We start from the raw sequence: 18,849 nt of genomic DNA on the forward strand, positions 1-18,849 counted from the left end.
GTGTGTGTGTGTATGACTACTCTTTGGACCTTGGTTTGTCTCTCCATAGAATAAAGTTAGACTGGAAAATGAATTAAGATTCTTCCAGTCCTATATTTATAATCCTATAAAAGATTATGGGAGACCCAGTGAGTAGAGCTCTGGGATCAAAAAGACTTGAATTCAAATCTGGCCTCAAATACTAGCTATTTGACCTTGATAAAGTCAGTTAATCTTGGTTTGCCCAAGTTTTCTGAACAGTAAAATGGAGATAGTAATAAAGTAAGGAAAGTTCTTACCTCCCAGGATTGTTGTGAATAGAACCTGAGATACTATTTCTGAAAAAATTAGTACACTGCCTGGTGGGCACTATGGTGATGCTAGTTGTTACTGTTGAGATAAGAAAGATATTACAGACTGAAGGAAAGGTGGAGAACAGGAGATAAGAATCAGATTGTTGGATGGAGAGCTGACCCTGGAGTCAAAAGACATGGATTCTGGATTCAAATCTTACCCTGACACATAATGACTTTATGACACTGGGTAATTCCTTAATACTTCTGGGTTCCAGATAGTCTTCTAAAACTGCAAATTACAGAGAAGGTAAATCCTTAATCTAGGAAAAATAGCTCTAGTTCTGTCCTATAAATATGTGTGTATAAAATGATATATATATATATATATATAATAAATCCATTATTACATAAGTAATGATATGTACATATATATAATATGCCAACTTAAATGTTCTCAATCTGATAGATTCTCCCTTAAAAATATACAATCTGTAGTTTTACATTTACCAAAAAGTATTAACCCAACCAAATTAGCATAGCCCTTCCTTATAAAAGTCAAGTTAAAAAAAATCCAGTGCACAATTATAGTAGAATATAAACTCCTCCATAGTAGGGACTATGATGTTTTTTTGTCTTTGAATCCCCATCGTTTGGTAGACTTGGCACATAATCACTTAATAAATACTTATCAAACTTAATTGTATCCAGTTGTCGCATATGAATTTTAACAGAATACTTTGCTCATTCTTTTAGTTTTCCTAGAATTATGCAGCAGATTGAGATCTGTGGGCCAGCAGGAGATGGGGCTTAAGTCAAACACAAGATTGTGAAGTTATAGATTTTATTTCCATCTAGTCACCTATGCATTTGGAGCTACTAGCTTTCTGAACTTTGCAGGTCATGAGGCAAAAAGTATTTATTTTAAAGAAACATTAAATGATTTTGAGTACAAAAGAATCATTTAATGCCAACTGTTGCCAATGCTGCTATGTGAGAAACCTATGTTAAAAAAGCTAATGAAGATTCAAATCATAATTTACTTCTGCTTAATTAGGATTTGGTTTAGTGAATTTAATAAATAATTGCTATTTATGTCCCTTATCATACATAAATTTTCTGTCAAGACTGTTGAGGAGGTAGAGGGTTAACCTGAAACTTCAGGGACAGCAAAAAGGTACCATGAGAGGGTTTTTTTCCCTATTAATGAACTTCCTTTTTAGCCTCAATCTGTTTTGTTCTGTGTCACTCAATCAGGAATTTTCTCTTATTAACTTGACTTGGGGCAATCTGATTCTCATCTCCTGTTCCCCAACTTTCCTTCAGTCTGTAATATCTTTCTTATCTCAAACCAGTGTGGCAATTTAATTCTAATCTTGACTGCTCTTCTGCTTAATCATGTGGTTAGATGTTATTTCCCTGAGAGCATCAACTTTGATTAATTCTACCATAGGGATTAAACAAAAAAGCTTCATCATCATCTCACATTGATAATTATAAATATCAGATGAAATATAAGAAAATGCTTTGAAATTTTTAAGAACTATAAAAATATAAAGTATTGACATTTTCTAAAATATTTGGAAAGTATTCTTTTTAAAATATTTATTTATTTAAGGCAATGAGGTTAAGTGACTTGCCCAAGTTCACACAGCTAGACAACTCAGGTACTCCTGAGTTCCGTTCTATCTACTGCATCACCAAGCTGGCCCCATGGAAAATATTCTTGAAAACACAAAGAGCACTCAATTTGAAGGTAGAAGACCTGAATTTAAAGCCCAGCTTTGTCACTTATCTATAATTTTGAGAATTCACAAACTCTCAAGGCATCTGTTTCCTTAGTTGGTTAATTGTCCTTCATTCTCAGAGAGGATCAAAAATGACATGTTGAAAAATGTTGGAATCAAGTTACAGTGTCTGTCCAACAGTGGCTAATCAGATCAATACAAGCTCAGAAAACTCTACCATAGCGTGTTCACAAATAGTCCATATGAACATTTGGGGTGAAGATGTCTCTAATCAGCACATCTCACATTTCTTTTAAGCTTCTGCAATTCTGTTTTGCTCCTAGAGCACTGTGCCTTCTTTGATGATCTCTTTCCTTATTTAGAAAACTACATGGGTAAAATTTATAACCTTTAATATCTCTTCCAGTTCTAATTCTATGATCCTAGGGTACTAAACTTCAAATGCCATCATAAAGTGAATCCTTGGGTAATGGAATTTTCAGATAATTCATATGAGAACAGAAGTTTCATATGGAAGAAAAATACCCTATGGGTAGTATAGTGAAAAGAACATAGATTTAGATAGAGTCTGAGGACTTGAGACTTCTGACCCCTATTATCTGTTGGATCTTTGAGCAAGTCATCTTGGACCTCCCTTGACTTTCTCATCAGTGAAATGATAGTTTCACTAGGTGATTTCTAAGGTCTCTTCCAGCTCTTAATCAATTATGATTATGAGGACAGTGACCAGGAACAAAATTTCAATAAAGATCTGGAATTGGTTGGTTTGTTAAGAAAATGCAAAATTACTGATTCACCAGCAAATGCACTCAAAAGAAATTTTTAAAAGGAAAAATAAAAGTTCTGCAACCACAAGGTCATCTTGTACTTGTTGGTGAACAGTGATGTCAAACTCAAATAGAATTTGTCTTAGAAAAATAACAAATTAATATAATCTATGTTGCACTGTTCTTTTATTTACTTTATAAAACACTTCCAAACTACATCTTAATCTGGTTTAATATTCACTTGGGAGTTTTGCAGCATCTTGAGTTTGACCACTCTGGTGAACCAATGTAGGAAATGACAGAAATGCAGGAGCAACTAAGAACTCTTTACAGACAAGGACAAGGAACAGATAAAAACATGGAGAAACCAAGCAGATAATCAAAAATGAAGCAAAGGTGAAAGAAAGAAGAGTAGAAGCAGAATTGAAATAAAGGAGAGTGAAAGGAAATTTAAAAAATTACATAAAAGTAATAATTATTTAGCTGACTTTCATATAATTCTTCAAAATGAAGGGGAAGGGAGAAGAAAAGGGTACAAGCATTTATTAAATACTGAGAATGTGCTAGAGAATGTGTTAAGCACTTCACAATATTATATCATTTAATTCTTACAACTACCCTGGAAGGTGGTTAAGTCACTTAGCCAGGGTCCCATTATCTACTAAGTATCTGGGTTTCTTGTTTCTGTCTCCTCTTCACTTACAAGTCATCATCCCTGCTCAGGCTTATATCATCTATCTCCCGGAGTGCTGCCATAGCCTCCTAATTGATCTCCCTGTCTCTAATATCTCTCCTCTTCAATCCATCCTACACACAGCCACCAAAAGCAGTTTTCCCAAAGTATGTCTCACCATGTCACTTCCCTACTCATTCGGCTTCATTGCCTGACTATTTAACCTCAGGAATTAAGTGTAAACTACTATGCTCAGCATATAGAGTTCTTCACACCCTGGTCCTGTCCTTCATTTCCAATCTCATTATATATCACATACATAAACTGACCTTTCACTTATGACACTGTTCTTCAAAATTGTACATCATCTCTCCTCTCCTAGTCTTTTACATTGTCCTTTTTCACAAGCCTGGAATGCAATTCCCTCCTGATTACTGTCTCCTATAGTCTCTATCTTCCTTAATCATTTATTTTGGATAACCTCTTTCCCATGAGATCTGTTCTGTTTTACTAGTGCCCCTAGTAAATCACCCCTGAAATAAATCTCATATCTCTTGCATTTTTAAGGATGGTAAAGCACTTTATTTAAATGACAATAATTAATAAATATCATTAATTATTAATAAAGTTATATATTATTAATAATTTAATTCCATCTCACTGGATGCTCACAACATCCCGATTATGAGGTAGCTGTCACATATATTGTATTAATGTTAAATTAGGAAATGAAAGTAAGAAAGGTTAAATGATTTGACTCAAGTCATAGAACTAATACATGAGTGACAATGTAAGTCTGTTCTCTTATGTGTAAAATGAAGGGATTTGATAAAGTTATCTCTATAATTGTGATTCTAAGTCACTAAAGCACTCTTTTAATCAAATTCATCATAAAATCTTTGGTTAATGAAATTCTCACATAACTAGAATGGTAAGGAAGAAGGAGGAAGAAAGAACCCTATCGCTATATCAGAAAGAATATCTTATCTTGAAACAGTCAAAGAGTCCCAGCTTTGCCAATTATTGATTTCATCACCTTGAATGGTGAGGGACCCCAATTATCTCATTAGGAAAATGACAGTGTTTTACTAGATGACATCTAAAGTCAACTCTAAATGTACAATCCAATGAGTTAATGTGATAAATTTAAATTCTTACTCTTCTACTTGGCTAGTTATTTTCTAGACCTCAGTTTCCTTAACTGTTAAATGAGAAAAAAAGTAACCTCAGAGACCCCTTTCACCTCTAAACCTACGATCTTATGTTGGATCATAGAATTCAACAGTATTTGAACCCAAGACTCCTCTGAGTTCAGTATTCTTTTGACAACACCATGCTGCCTATCAACTAAGTCTGGTAGGTTGGAGAAGATAATCAAGGAAGAAATTATCCTGAGTTTCAAATTGATGAAATTTATGAGAAAGGTTTCTGAGCAGCTATCACCCTACTCTCTCATTGCTCTTTTCTCATTCTAATAATAGTATAAAGTTTGCCACCCAGATTTTGATGAGGTGAGGAATCCTGATTGATACTCTCTTGGTTTTCCTCTTCATACAATAAGAATTTGTTCACCTTCCTCACTGACTTCTCTTGCTCCTTCCAAATTCAAACCTTGTATCTTCACTAATATTCAGTTATGAAATGTATACTCTTTATTTTAGCCCTCATAGACTCATACAATTTTATGGTTTATACCAGGAGTGTCAAACTTAAGCTCCTCTGGTTATAAGCCCAGAGAGCTGGTGATTCAAATTAAAATTGTAATGGGGAAATATTTGTCAAAATAAAAATATCCACAACAGAAAGATAATTTGTAATTTTTTAGTTAATGTGTTAATGCAAAGATTCATTTACAATCAAATTTTTCACCACTAGTTTAACCTTTCATCTCTGGTGTTGAGCTTTCAATCGAAACATTTTATTAATAAAAACCTCATTGCTTGAAGAGATTTCAAAGACCTTGTCCTCTCTTTAACTTTAACATCTCTGAAATGTGATCATTTAACCTCCACTGGAATATCATAAGTAACAAGGAATTTGCTAAACCCAGTGGTGGTTCTTTCTACTTTGAGGTTCCTTTAATTATTAGGAAATAATCTCCTTCCATAGGCCTATACCTATTTCCTTATTTCCACCCATGTTCCTACTTTCTAAATCCAAATAAATCAAGTCTAATCCCTTTCTTCCTATATGATAATCTCTCAAGTACTTGATGATGATAAGCAAGTATCACCTTTGTCTTCTTTTCTCCAAGCTACATATACCCATGGCCCTCAACGATTCCTTATATGACATAATTTCATATTCCTTTTCCATCATGGTTACTATTTTCTGGGCCCTCTCTAGTTTGTTGTTATCCTCCTTAACATGGTGCCCCAAACTAAAAAAAAAAAAAAAAAAACAACTTCAAATGTATTCTGATCAGGGGGAGAGCTTAGTGAAAATAAATCCTTTTTTTATTCTGAACATTTCAATTAATGTGGGCTTTGTTTTAGATTTTTGACAATTATGCTACTCTTCCATCTACTAATACTCAAAAAATGGCCTTCCCACTCAAAGACCTTGCATTCATAACCATGATTTCAGATAGTATCTACTCTTTAATTCTAGACATATTGATGCTGGAGTACAGTCAGAATATTCCTTACCTACTATTATGATTTCTATGCTCTCCCATCATTCTTCTCCTTTGCAGTTTATCAAAATTATCACCTGTTGTTCAATGGCTAGTTCATAGTTCCCTTCTCTACCATATCCTACCCCTTTACAATAGGGAACTTCAGCATATGTATTGATATTTCACACAAATACCCAAATTCCCCAGTTCCTCAGCCTGCTCCACTCCATCATAACTATACTCATGTAGAATTAGATCTTTGAACATGTTGTCCCCTATAATCATTCCACTGTCATGATCAAGAGTTCTAAAATTCTTTATCTCTTACTGTTTCTTCTACCTGAATACATCTTTATCTTCACCAGGACCCTCCAATATATTCATTCCCTCCATATATTCCCCTAGATCATCATAACTTTTCTGAATTCCCTTTCCTTTCTTCTCAATTTCCACAATTTGGATAATCAACTTTTTGCTTTTCTCAACTTCTGAGGCACTTTTATTCTTTTCTTGAAAGGAAATGCTCATATTCTTCCAAAATATCAAAGTTACAGACATTTAATAATTACCTAGCTGTGTGGCCTTGGGCAAGCCACGTAACCCCATTTGCCTTGCAAAAATCTAAAAAAAAAAATACCAAAGTTAGATTTTTTCCCCCACATCTTTCACTCCTAAAGAAACTAGAGAAAATGACAATTTAGTCCACAGCAAATTCACATTCTCTAATTTCAACTGAGTCTTCCATGCTATAGAACAATCCTATCCCCATTCTGCATAGAGGTTGTTACTAAAATTCTCTTATCTTCAGAAATTTCCAGCAACTCTAACAACTGAGGACTTCATTTCATACTTTACTGGGTAAGGAGACCCTTCATTATAAGCTCCTATTCTACCCTTCTCTGTTTCTTATAAGCACTTGACATCAGCTTCATCTTTCCTATGTCAGTCTCTGTTGATGAGATCACCATTTTCCTTTCCAAGAGGAACCGTTTATTCTATCCACCTATCTCCTCCAGTAAATTACTATTCCAATAATCTCCCCTTTCTCATTTAGATTTGATTTCTACCTACTCACTGTGTTTTTCCTTCCTATTTGCAAATATGTCAGTCTCTCTCATTCTTAAGAGTCCTCCTTAGATCCAACCATTCCTTCTAGCTGTGATCCTCTCTTCTTCCTTTTCAGTTAAAATCCTAGAAAATTCATTCAGAATATATTTGTTAAGCACCTACCATGTGCTAAATATTGTGCTAGATGCTGAGGATGATCAAAAAGGTTTAGCTTAGAACATTACAGAGGGAGACAGCATGGTTTAAACTTGGAATCATCAGACATGTGTATAAGCCTTAGTTAAACCATATAAAAGCTATATGATGCACTCACTTCAGACAGTGAGTGAGTGGTAATGGTACTGGACTTTTAATCAAGAGTACTACACTCGCAATGGCACTACCATGACCACTACTGTAACCCTAGCAATTTGCTTAACTTCTCCAAGCTTCCATTTTTCATCTATATACTAGATATGATACTTCTTACACTACTTAGTTCCTAGAATAGTTGTGAAAAAAATTTGCAAACCTTTAAATGCTATGTGAAAGTGAGATATTATTGTTATCCTAAATATTCAGCCTATAAGTTTTATGTCATTGAAATATTTTCATGCTGTCATTAAAGAATCTAAAAAAATTATACATAATGCTGAATCCAAAAGAATAGGACCTGTAGCACTCTTATATATGTCCATTATGGACATACCTACAGATTGATGTCACTCATTCAATCATATATGAATTTATTTAACTATACTTTCATCTAGCCCACATCTCTATCTTTTGTTCTCAAAAACTGTCAAATGATTTGTTGAAATCCAGGTACATTATGAATATATACAAAGTGATTAACACATATAATTCTTCATAAATGTTTACTGACATTGCCCTGGTGTGGCAATTTGATAATTATCCTAAAATTAAACGCATTTATCTTTGGTTGTATTTTTAGTAATCCTTTTTTTAACAACTCTTTTTTGGTATATTCCTTCAAAGGAATAGATGCCCCTGTGGGGCAGATAGTATAAGTATTATTCTCCCTATTTTACAGCTGAAGAAATGGCCTAGAAAGTTTGTGACTTGCTAATCGATATCAAAAGCCTATAGAGAGTTACAAGTTTTATTCTGAAACAAGAATTCTGAGGATAAGAAACCTCCATTTTCAGGGACACAAATGTAACTGCAAGCAACAATAAACTTTGATCTTGTAAAAATGCTCCTGCCCCAAATAAGGGTCTCCATGTGGGATCTTACAGCTTATTGTTTCATAAGATCAATGACAGACTTAGAAGAGAGTTTAGAGGTCATCTACCACAATTCTCTCATTTATAGATGAGGAGACTAAGACTTAGAGATTAAGTGATTTGCTTCAGATTACACAGATTAATAACTATCAGATCCCGTTCTCTGACTCTACATTGGACATTCTTTTCACATACATGTAAAGGATCCAATGATCAAAGGAATAGATAAATACACTGACCATAGAAAGGTGAATCAATATAGAACTTGGGACCTAAAAAGTAGACACTGAGATACTTATTCTTTCAGAGGAATTACCTATGTAATTTTTTTTGGGGGGGGGGGGAGAAATGCATATATATATATATAAGGTAACAGATGAATATAAATGTGCATATGCCATACTGCTTTCTTCATAAATATTTGGAACTCCAGTATAACATTGGTTTCTTTCAAAATTTCTTATTGATTTTCTAAAATGACTTTATTTACATATGAGGCATTCATGGGCTACAATCCAACCTACCCATTTACTAGTTATTCATCTGTGGCTTTTCAATAAAATCAGAATTAACACATTCTAAGCATGGACTAGCTTTAATCTAGAGAGGCATGTGAATTACATTTTTAAAGAAATAAATTCCATGAAATGAATTTAAAATAATAAAACTAATCATTTATGTTATTAAGAACCTCATGTTAAAGCTAATAAAAGCAGATTTGCATCAGTCATTAGGTTGTTTAAGATACTGATATTTTTCTAGATTTTCTTTTTCAAAAATAATCAGGCTAATGAAGGAAACAATTAAATGATTTATCTTAATTTTACCTAAAACACTCATGTATACCCCCCATACCAATGCATGTTTTGAAAATTAGCACCCTGAATCATCCAACTTTGGCTTTTGTCCAAGATTAAGATTCAAATTATTCCCCATTATGAGCAAAGCATTATACTAAGACCAATGTTTTTATTCTAAAATTGGGCGGGGTAGGAAGATAATTAGGTGAGAGCATGAATTCTGATCCTTTGCCATCCTTTTAAACATCCATTAAAGCTTGGGAATCTCATATACATTTACTAAAAAACAAGGACACAGTCAAAGTTACATAGCAATCAGGGCAATATTAACTAGGAACCAGAGCCTTTCCTTTTCTGCCAATATAATAATGTTTCATATTCTCAAAAAATGCCTTATAGAATAAAAACTATCTAGGAATTATAAGAAGGATATTATTAGTGGACTAGAAGTATAGACGAGCTACACTTTTTCTGTATGTCCTTAAGCAGTAGTTCCACTCTTCATGAAGATATGAGATAGGCAGAAAACAGAAATAGAAAACAGGCAGAAAATTTTTCAGAAGGAAATAAGTGACTATATGTATCTTGTACCTTTATTGGGCCTTAAACTACTCTGTTACAGAGTTCTCTATGAATTTTATATTTAATTCCTTTTTTTGTTCTTTGTATCCAAATGTTTCTGATTTTATTATATTCCTAAATTTTTTTATAATTTTAGAAATATATTTTTAAATGCATATATTTATATCTGTATATCTGTCATGTATTTATATATATATATATATATATATATATACACTATTTCAATTTAAAATAAATGAAATAACTTAGTTTTTTTACCATGTTAAAAAAAAAGTAGGGAGAAAGATGTTAGAATAAAAGTGATTTTCAAAATGATAAAAAGGTGGTATTAAAGTTTAAGAATCCTTCCCTTTCCAAATTTCTGGGTCAGAGACTAAACATCTTTGATTTATGGAAAGTAGAGTTCAGGAAACCAAGTTGCTGAACATTTTACTTCACCTCCAACTTCATGTGTATATGGTTTATAGAAAATTTCCATGTTATTAAAAAAATTCTTTCCCACATAAGACAGGGTTAAGAATCAAGGGGACATATATATATATATATATATATATATATATATATATATATATATATATTATATATAGTATTCAGGGTTGTTTCTATGATTTACATCCTTATTTATCTAAGTATTTTCTAATGTATGCTCAAGTGTTCCTTAATAACAGATTTTCCATTCCCTTTACTTCAGTGATGACATTTACCTTTGGGCATACTGTCATCACTTAATCTTGCTGCTACCCCATTCCTTCTCTTCATATAGAATGGTACCATCCAGATTGGATCACTACCTACCATATCTTGCCTCCACCTAGTTTTCTTCTCATTAGTGAAGTGATTATAAACTTGCTTCATTTATCTTTATGTAATCATATCATGTTTAATATTTTATCCAGTAATCTTTTCTTAAGCCTTGCCATCAGAGTCATCTTACCCAATTTCATTTCATACTTCTTTCTGAAACCAATATTATAATTACCATTATTTCTGTAAAGAGTAAGACAATAAATTGTGCTATTATTCCACTAACTCTTACTATATCTTGAATTAAATTCCCTTTCTTTCCATCTTTTCCTTATGTATGTTGTTCCCTCCACAAGCATGCAGGTTCCTTTGGAGTAAGAATTATCTTGCATTTGGATCCCCAGGACCTAATCTGTTAGAAAGTATATAGTAGCATTTATTGAATATTTGTTTATTCAACCATATTGTCTACACTGCTTTTTACCACAGAGGATATCTTCAACAAAAGGCCAGCTCACCTGAAATGTTAATTGTTGAGAAATCCTAATAGTCAATGATTTGTGAACGTATAGTATCATCAGAAGACTGGGCTTTGGTGGCATAAGACATAATGGAATTAATAAAAAAGTACTCCATTAAAAAGAGACATGAAAACCAAAATAGCCCTGAGGTTTTACTTCCTAATCAACAGATGAGCAAAGATCATAAAAAGTGAGAATAGTCAATATTGTATGGGTTATGGAAGGGAGAGATACTAGCATACCCTTGGTGGATCTGGGAAAGCAGTAGTCATTTCAAAAATTTGGATTATTCAAATAAAATGATCAAAATGGGTCACTCTATGACCAGAGATCTACCATTAGGCTTTCCTACAAAAAGGTTTATTAATAAGAAAAAAAGTTGCTATATACACCAAAATGTTTATAAGAGCAATTTTAGTGGTAGCAAAGAATCTAAAAGAAAAAAGATCCCCTTCAACTGGGAAAGTGCTTTATCTGTGATACAAAAACATAAAGGAATATTGTAGTTCTATAAGAAACAGTGAATTACAGAAAAGCATGAAAAAATATGCAAGATCCGATATAAAATGAAGCAGAGATAAAAAAATATACATGATGACTACATGTAAAGAACAGTCACAAAAATAATCAAAAGTGAATGTTGCAAAACTGCAAAAAATAAGCACGATTCCATAGAAGAGAAATGAGAAATTCCCATTCTTCTTTTCAGAGGTGCATAGGTATATAACACATATGTGAAGATATTTTATATGTTTTCAATGTATTTAACAGTTCTGCTGTCTTTTCTTCTTTTTTATCTTATCTTTCCTATAAAAATTATGTGTTATTTAGGATGGTGCCCTAGAGAGGGCGGGAGGAAGACACTGGTGAAATTCTGACAATATAATCAATAAAAGATATCAATAGGAACTATATCAATAAGTCAGAAATAATTAACAAAGGGAAGACACTAACAAGAGGGAATAAGGAAAGATTCTTAAAGGAAACAGCAGAATCAAAGTTGACCCCTTGTTTTCTAGTGAGTGAATGGGTACCCTCACCTGTAATAGGGTTGTTCAGTTTTGGAAAATTAACAATGATATCTGTAAACAACCATATAAAGGACCTCACTAACTTATTTGGAATCCTTCTTCTGAAGATGCGTTTAAACATTCCTCAGGACAAAGTTCAATGTCTTTGGAAAATATATCTCACTATCTTACATTATGTAACAAAAGTCAGGAAAGAAAGAGGTGACAGCCTACAAAATGTACTGGTAAAAAGTCTCCAGAAAGATTCTATGGACCCATATTGAAAGATTTACTGTAAGATATGACAAGATTCAAGCAGGAAGAGAAGATTGAAGGAATAATCACTTTGATCAGTTCACCTTCGATTGACCAGCATTGGCCTTTATTTACATAAAATAAGTTGTTAGACTAAATGGACTTTGAGATCCCTTTATTATTCTAAATCTATGATCTTTTAGGTTGTGAGTTATTTTAGGTAATTATTATAGAAAATAAGTTATTAAAAACTGCATATTTCAATAAGCATACTACAAAATAAGAAAATCATACATGATTTTTTATATTTAATAATTATGACCAACTCTACCTTTTCTCAGCAATGCTGTGACCCAAAAGAGCTCTGAAAGACTTATGATAAAGAATATTATCCATCCCAAAGGCAGAGATAATGGTGTCTGAATACAGATTAAAGCATATTTTTTCCACTTTAAAAAAAGAAAAAAGAAAAAAGAAAATACAGTAAAATCTTTAAAAATTTAAATCATTATAAAAATAATGACATGAAAAATAACTGTGGTCAATTCACACCCATATTATTTGTTCTCCCTAAGTCAATTTGGAAACATTTCTCCTCAAGCATTTATAGAAGAGACTTTTCCTTTCCTATTTTTTTCATATCATTTCCAAGAATTAATAATAATCTTGATCCTAGGTGAATTATTGAATATTTTTAATAATATATACATGAAGACTACATTGAACATTTTTCCAAAACACATGAACAAGGATAACTGCGCTTTTTGGATTTCCCTGCAAAAATCCATCAAATATCTTGAAACAAGTAATAGTACAGTTAGATGGATTTGGGGCTTAAATGACAAGCTTTCATTTGGCCATGTTAAATTTGAAGTTGCCACAAGGACAGTCGAGAAGAGATATAAGTCTACTGGAAAGAAGGTCTTAGTATCTAGTGATTGATTGAATATGGAACTAAAGCTCTTCTTCACAGAGGTAACTGAAGCCATAGTCATGTGTCAGAAAGACACACAAAAATAGATAGTGAGATGGAGAGTTAGACATAAAGGGGGAGAACTTTGGAGAATACTCAAATTTAAGTGACTGACACATGATGAGCCAGCAAAATATAGTAACAAATAGCCAAAGTGGTAGGCAAATTATCAAAATGCATTATCACAAAAACCAAAGAATATGAGTGAATCTAAAAGGACAATTCCAATGCCATCAAAGGTGTCAAGGAGAATGGGGGAGAGAGATGATGGGATTTAGCAATAAGATGTAATTAGTGACCTTGCAGGTGAGTCAGTAAAATGTTGAACATGGAAGCTAGATTGCAAAGATTGAGGAGTTAGTGATATATGTGCAAGTAATCAAGAATAAATGATTCTTGGGCAGCTAGGATGGCACAGTGGATAGAGCACCAGCCCTGGAATCAGGAGTACCTGAGTTCAAATCCGACCTCAGACACTTAATAATCACCTAGCTGTGTGGCCTTGGGCAAACCACTTAATCCCATTGCCTAGCAAAAACTAAAAAAAAATAAAATAAATGATTCTTTCTATGATTCTGGTTAATAAAGGAGAGGAAAGATGGAGGTCTAGAAGGATCAAGACAAAGTTGTTTTAAGATGGGAAATTGACAGCATGGGTTTAAGATGAAGAGAAGGAGCCATATTCTGATACATTCCATAGACCACAAAGGTGGAAAATAAACACTTAGAATTTTAGATCTCCAAGGATACTTGCAGATCATCCAGCAAGTCAATCAACAAGCATTTATTAAGCACTAACTATTTACCAGGTACCGTGCTAAGTGTTGGGAGCTGGCTTCCATCATTTTATAGATGAGGAAATGAATGTACTAAGTGGTTCATTGACTTATCCAAAGTCTCAGAAAGAAAATGATAACCCCCAAGATGAATTTTTGAGTCTCAATTTTCCTAAATTCTACTCTAGGTTCCTCCTACTCTACTGCTTCATTCACACAACAGATAAATTTGAAGATAATTATTTGGCCTCCCAAATGATTTAATCTTGGGTTGCTGTTTATTTTCATTTTTGTACAGATATATCAGTAATACATTTGAAATCTGATTGACTTTGCATACAATTTGGTAGCAACACACATTTTGAAAATTAGGGCATGGGTATTTTAATACTTCCCTCCCTCTCAAACCACCAGGGAGTTTCTCTCTTAGATTAATGTTGAACAGGTTTCTGATCAGTTGAAGAATAAGATGAATTATTTTCCACAAAGTACTAAGCAAAACTGAAAATCATTCATGTGTAATCAAGTAACAAACTACTGATTTAATAGTAAATTAGGGAGTACCCAACTGCAATTTTCTTTTAAGGTCATTGCCTTGGTGCCTTAAGGAATCATTTGTGTAGATTAATTTTTTTTTTCTATTTTTAGGTCTGAATTTTCTACAGGGCAATAATTTAATGCACAAACCAAGAAAGCTTACTAGGCCTTTAACAATTAAATGGTAGTTATTAATCAGATTTTGTTGACAGCTTCCTAACTTTATAATTGGGGTCTTATAACCTTGTCTATATTGACAAATGCAGGAAGAATCATTAGAGTTCAAGGGAGTTTATTCTGGTGGCAACTTTGGGAGATGTAACAGAGTCTAAATCACCAAATTGATGTGTTGTCAAGTTATTGATACATATTTATTATAAATGTCTTCATATTGCATTTTCTACATATTGGGGTAACATTTGTTATGTGGCATAATCCATACCTTAAACCCTCCTTAAATATGTATCTGTACCTTGTGAGAAAAGTCCTAGGTTTCCTCTTTTATAACTGTCCTTCAGGGGCTTAAGCCCCTATATTTTTCTATCCTTATTACTGACTACTCTCTGACCCCCATTTTTTCCATTTCAAAAATGGAGATGAGGAATCTTTAAATCATAAAAGTGAGTCATTGTTCTTATTCATTAACCCTTGGAAGGAAGATCTGGTTTTAATTCCCTTGAGATGAGTTGGATGCCAAGGCTCTTCTGCCTTCAAGAGGAGTAAAACAATATAAGATCCTCTTTACAACCTTGACTTAAAGAGACAATGGTAAATCATATTTAAAAACTGTTCTAAATATTATAAAGCTCAGTCCTCTGCCCAACCCTCTGGACAGGAAGTAGATGACCTATATATTGTTACCCTCAGATTATAGAAAAGGAAGCTTCAAATTTAGTAGTAAGACACATTTTAAAGAGAATTTTAAGATTTTCAAAACACTTTCCTTTCATATTATTAAATCTCTAGTTTTAGGGTTAGGAAGTGAGGCCAGAATATTGGAGTGACAGTTTCCTATGCAGGATTTTACCAGAACTGAAATTAGTAACACCAAATAATATAGAGAGATTAAGGAGGATCACAGATTAAGACCTGAAGAGACCGTAGGGAGATCATTGAATACAACTCCCTCATTTCTCAAATAAACATGCAGAGAAAATATATGTGACTTGTCCTAAATCACATAACTAGAAAGCACCTGAGGTAAGGTGTAATTTCAATCTTTCCAATTCCAAGTTGAGTGACCTATTCACTAACCCACATACTGTTATACTGTTGGGAGCAACCATACTAATGAGATTACAGCTTCCAATGAAGTACCAAAATGGACACCCAATTTAAAGATGAGTAAACTGAGGCTCAAGAGTTCAGAAGCTTATCCACAGTTCAACCAAACTGGGTCTTGAACCTGAACTCTCCAAGTGCAGTGCTTTGCTTTTTTGGTCCTTCTCCCTCTCTTCAGCTAAGGTGAAGTAAGTACTGAGACCTTTAACAAAGATGATGAGCCCCACAACAAATGGTCATGTATTTATTTTGGATGCAACTGAATGGAATTACTGAAGTGGCAAAAATGATAAACAACCATGCTAAGCACATATTATCCCCCCCCAAAATAATACTTGCTGATTCATGGGTAAGAAGTAGAGGACTCTGGAGTTGGCACCACTCTCCATAAAAATAGGTTTATATTATTATGGAGGAAAGAACCTAAATCTGTAGGCAGAGGACTAGGATTTCAATCTGATACTTACTGATTTGGTGAATTCTTCTTTTGAAATTATCTTACATTTATATTCTAAGTATCTTCTATGTACAGTGTTTTAAATGTTGTCTCCTTCAATAGCACATGAGCTCCTTGAAGCCAGGCATCATGGTTTTTGCTTTTTTTTGTCATGTCCAGAGACTAGCACATAGTAATCATTATAGAAATGTTAATTGTTATTAGCTATTTTAACATTATGTTGAATTTAGACAAGTCCCTACAATGCTAGTGACAAATTGACAACAACACAGTATAGCTATCCTGTCTCTCATTAATCTAATCATAAGCATGATACATTTATACATCGTGACACTCTGCCAGTGTTGCTGCTGCTTCATTGACATGGAAGAGAACCATATCCAAAAGGCCAAGGACTTCCACAGCATCCAGAGAATCACCAGAAGTCCTGTTTTCTATCAAATCAGGCCATGGGGTGAAAATGGTTCTGGAAAAGGAAGTGAGAAGGATGTCCTCTCACTATAATAATAATATTGTGCAAGTCATGTCATTCATTAGATGACGTGGTTTTCTTTGGGATAACAACAACTTCACTGGCCTTCAGTTTCCTCTTTTGTCACTTGAAAAGTTGTGAGAACAGTAATATTTAACTATCTGTAGGGTCCTATCCAATCATATGTTTATTTTTTAAAAATTTATCCAGCCTGGAAAGGGAAGGCTAGAGGTGACAATATTCCAGGAATGGTTACTTGTTTGTTTCCTTTCTGATACAATCACCTTAGGTCATTCAGAGCGAGCCACTTTAACTCAGAATCTATCTGTTTTTTGTGTAGATGTCCTATAAACCATGCCAGATGATAAACCCATCAAGAGCAGGAGTCTGCATTGTACCTTTTTATTCCCAATACCTTATACTCCAATGACTTAGAGACATTGGGATCCCAAAGCATATTTTTGATAAAAAAAAAAAGTTCCATTTATTTATAAGCAGTATCTCAACAGCATAGACTATGACCCTTACACTGAATACAGAAATGCTGATAACAAAACTAGGAAACATCAACTCCATGACAGAACCTCTAACAAATAATTATGTATGATAGAAGAGCTGAGTTAAATGCCTCACAGGCTTTTACTATTTTCTTCCCCAACCATAAAATCTACTCTCTACCTCATTTTGAATACTCCATCACCACTTGGAACTTAAATCTCTTCCCTAACAAAGATAACCTGTTTGTCCTTCCCACAAAAGTCTCACTTATTCTTTCCTTTTTACCTCTGTATTAGTTCCTTACTACCTAAAAATATCCTTCCTAGTCCATACAACCTGCCCTTCATAACACTGAGAACTCATCTCTTCAGAAGCTTTTGATGACTAACCTCACCCATCTCCAGTGACTCCCATCCTCTGAGTCTCTTCAAGACCTACACTTACATAATTATCTACAGGACCAAAGGCATGGCAGAGGTGACAGAAGATTAGAACTGGCAGTAAGAGCACAGGTTGTGATTTTGGAACTCAATTTGAGATCCTACTGGCTTTATTTTTTCTTCAAAAGTTTTTAGGAACTCAGTAATTAACCCAGGACTAATCCCTTGGACTGAAAGTGTTTTCTAGCTAGACTAATTAGAACAGGGGCATCAGTACAGATGGCAGGAGATTCATTTCTTAATCAGAAATAAACAGGCACAGTACCTAAGCTAACAGAGCAAATATAAATGTAAACCTAGTCACCTCCTTGCAGGAAAGAGGATATTGTCTGCATTATGAACTGTCTAAGGCAAATTTTAAATCCCAATATGATTTCCCCCATCATGTAAGATATTCTTCCATATTGTTTGCTATAGGCTCTTCCATGGAGATGATGCTTCCTGGTTTTATTATCAGCATCTTTGTATTCAATGTAAGAGTCATATTCTATGTTTTAGAGATACTTCTTATAAATAAATGGAATTTTTCTCATCATCAACAAATCTTCATTGAGAGCCCAGTATCTGTTAGTATATACCTAAGACCTTCACAACTAAACCCTTCCAATGGAATTGTTTAAACATGGTACCCTCTATATGTAAATGGTTCCTGGTTTGTCAGAATATGTGCTTCAAACTACAACAGCTTTTCTGTGAACTAGCTAATCTATCTGCATGCCTTTGCATAATCTGTGTAATTTGGGTCTAGAATAATTACCTGCCCTTACCTCTGCCTCTGAAAATCATTGGTCTAGCTCAAAAATCAACTTAAATATCACATATTTCATAAGACCTTCCCAGACACTCACCGCCAAAAAAAAATTATTTTGTAATGATATTTACTCTATTCTGTTCCTCCTTTAAAGATCTTTGAGGAAAATATTTTTTCATTTCTCTTTATATCCCTAACACTTGGCAAAGTTTGTAACACCAAGTAGATATTTAATTAATGATTTTGATTGATGATTCTTTGTTTCCTTCAGACTCAACTCTGATGCTTCCTCTTTTAGGAAAGTTTGGTTTTTTTTTGGGGGGGGGGTTGCAAGTCAATGAGGTTAAGTGGCTTACCCAAGGCCGCACAGCTAGGTAATTA

The 18,849-nt window shown here is 33.7% G+C and overlaps 1 protein-coding gene across 1 annotated transcript in view; it reads right to left on the reverse strand.

The window, feature by feature from the left end:
- Positions 1-18,849, reverse strand: part of LOC141522761 (protein unc-13 homolog C-like) — a 199,191-nt gene that overhangs the window by 163,241 nt on the left and 17,101 nt on the right. The window lies entirely within an intron of this gene.

The sequence above is a fragment of the Macrotis lagotis genome, chromosome 4, assembly GCF_037893015.1.
Source record: "Macrotis lagotis isolate mMagLag1 chromosome 4, bilby.v1.9.chrom.fasta, whole genome shotgun sequence".
Lineage (NCBI taxonomy): Eukaryota > Metazoa > Chordata > Mammalia > Peramelemorphia > Peramelidae > Macrotis > Macrotis lagotis.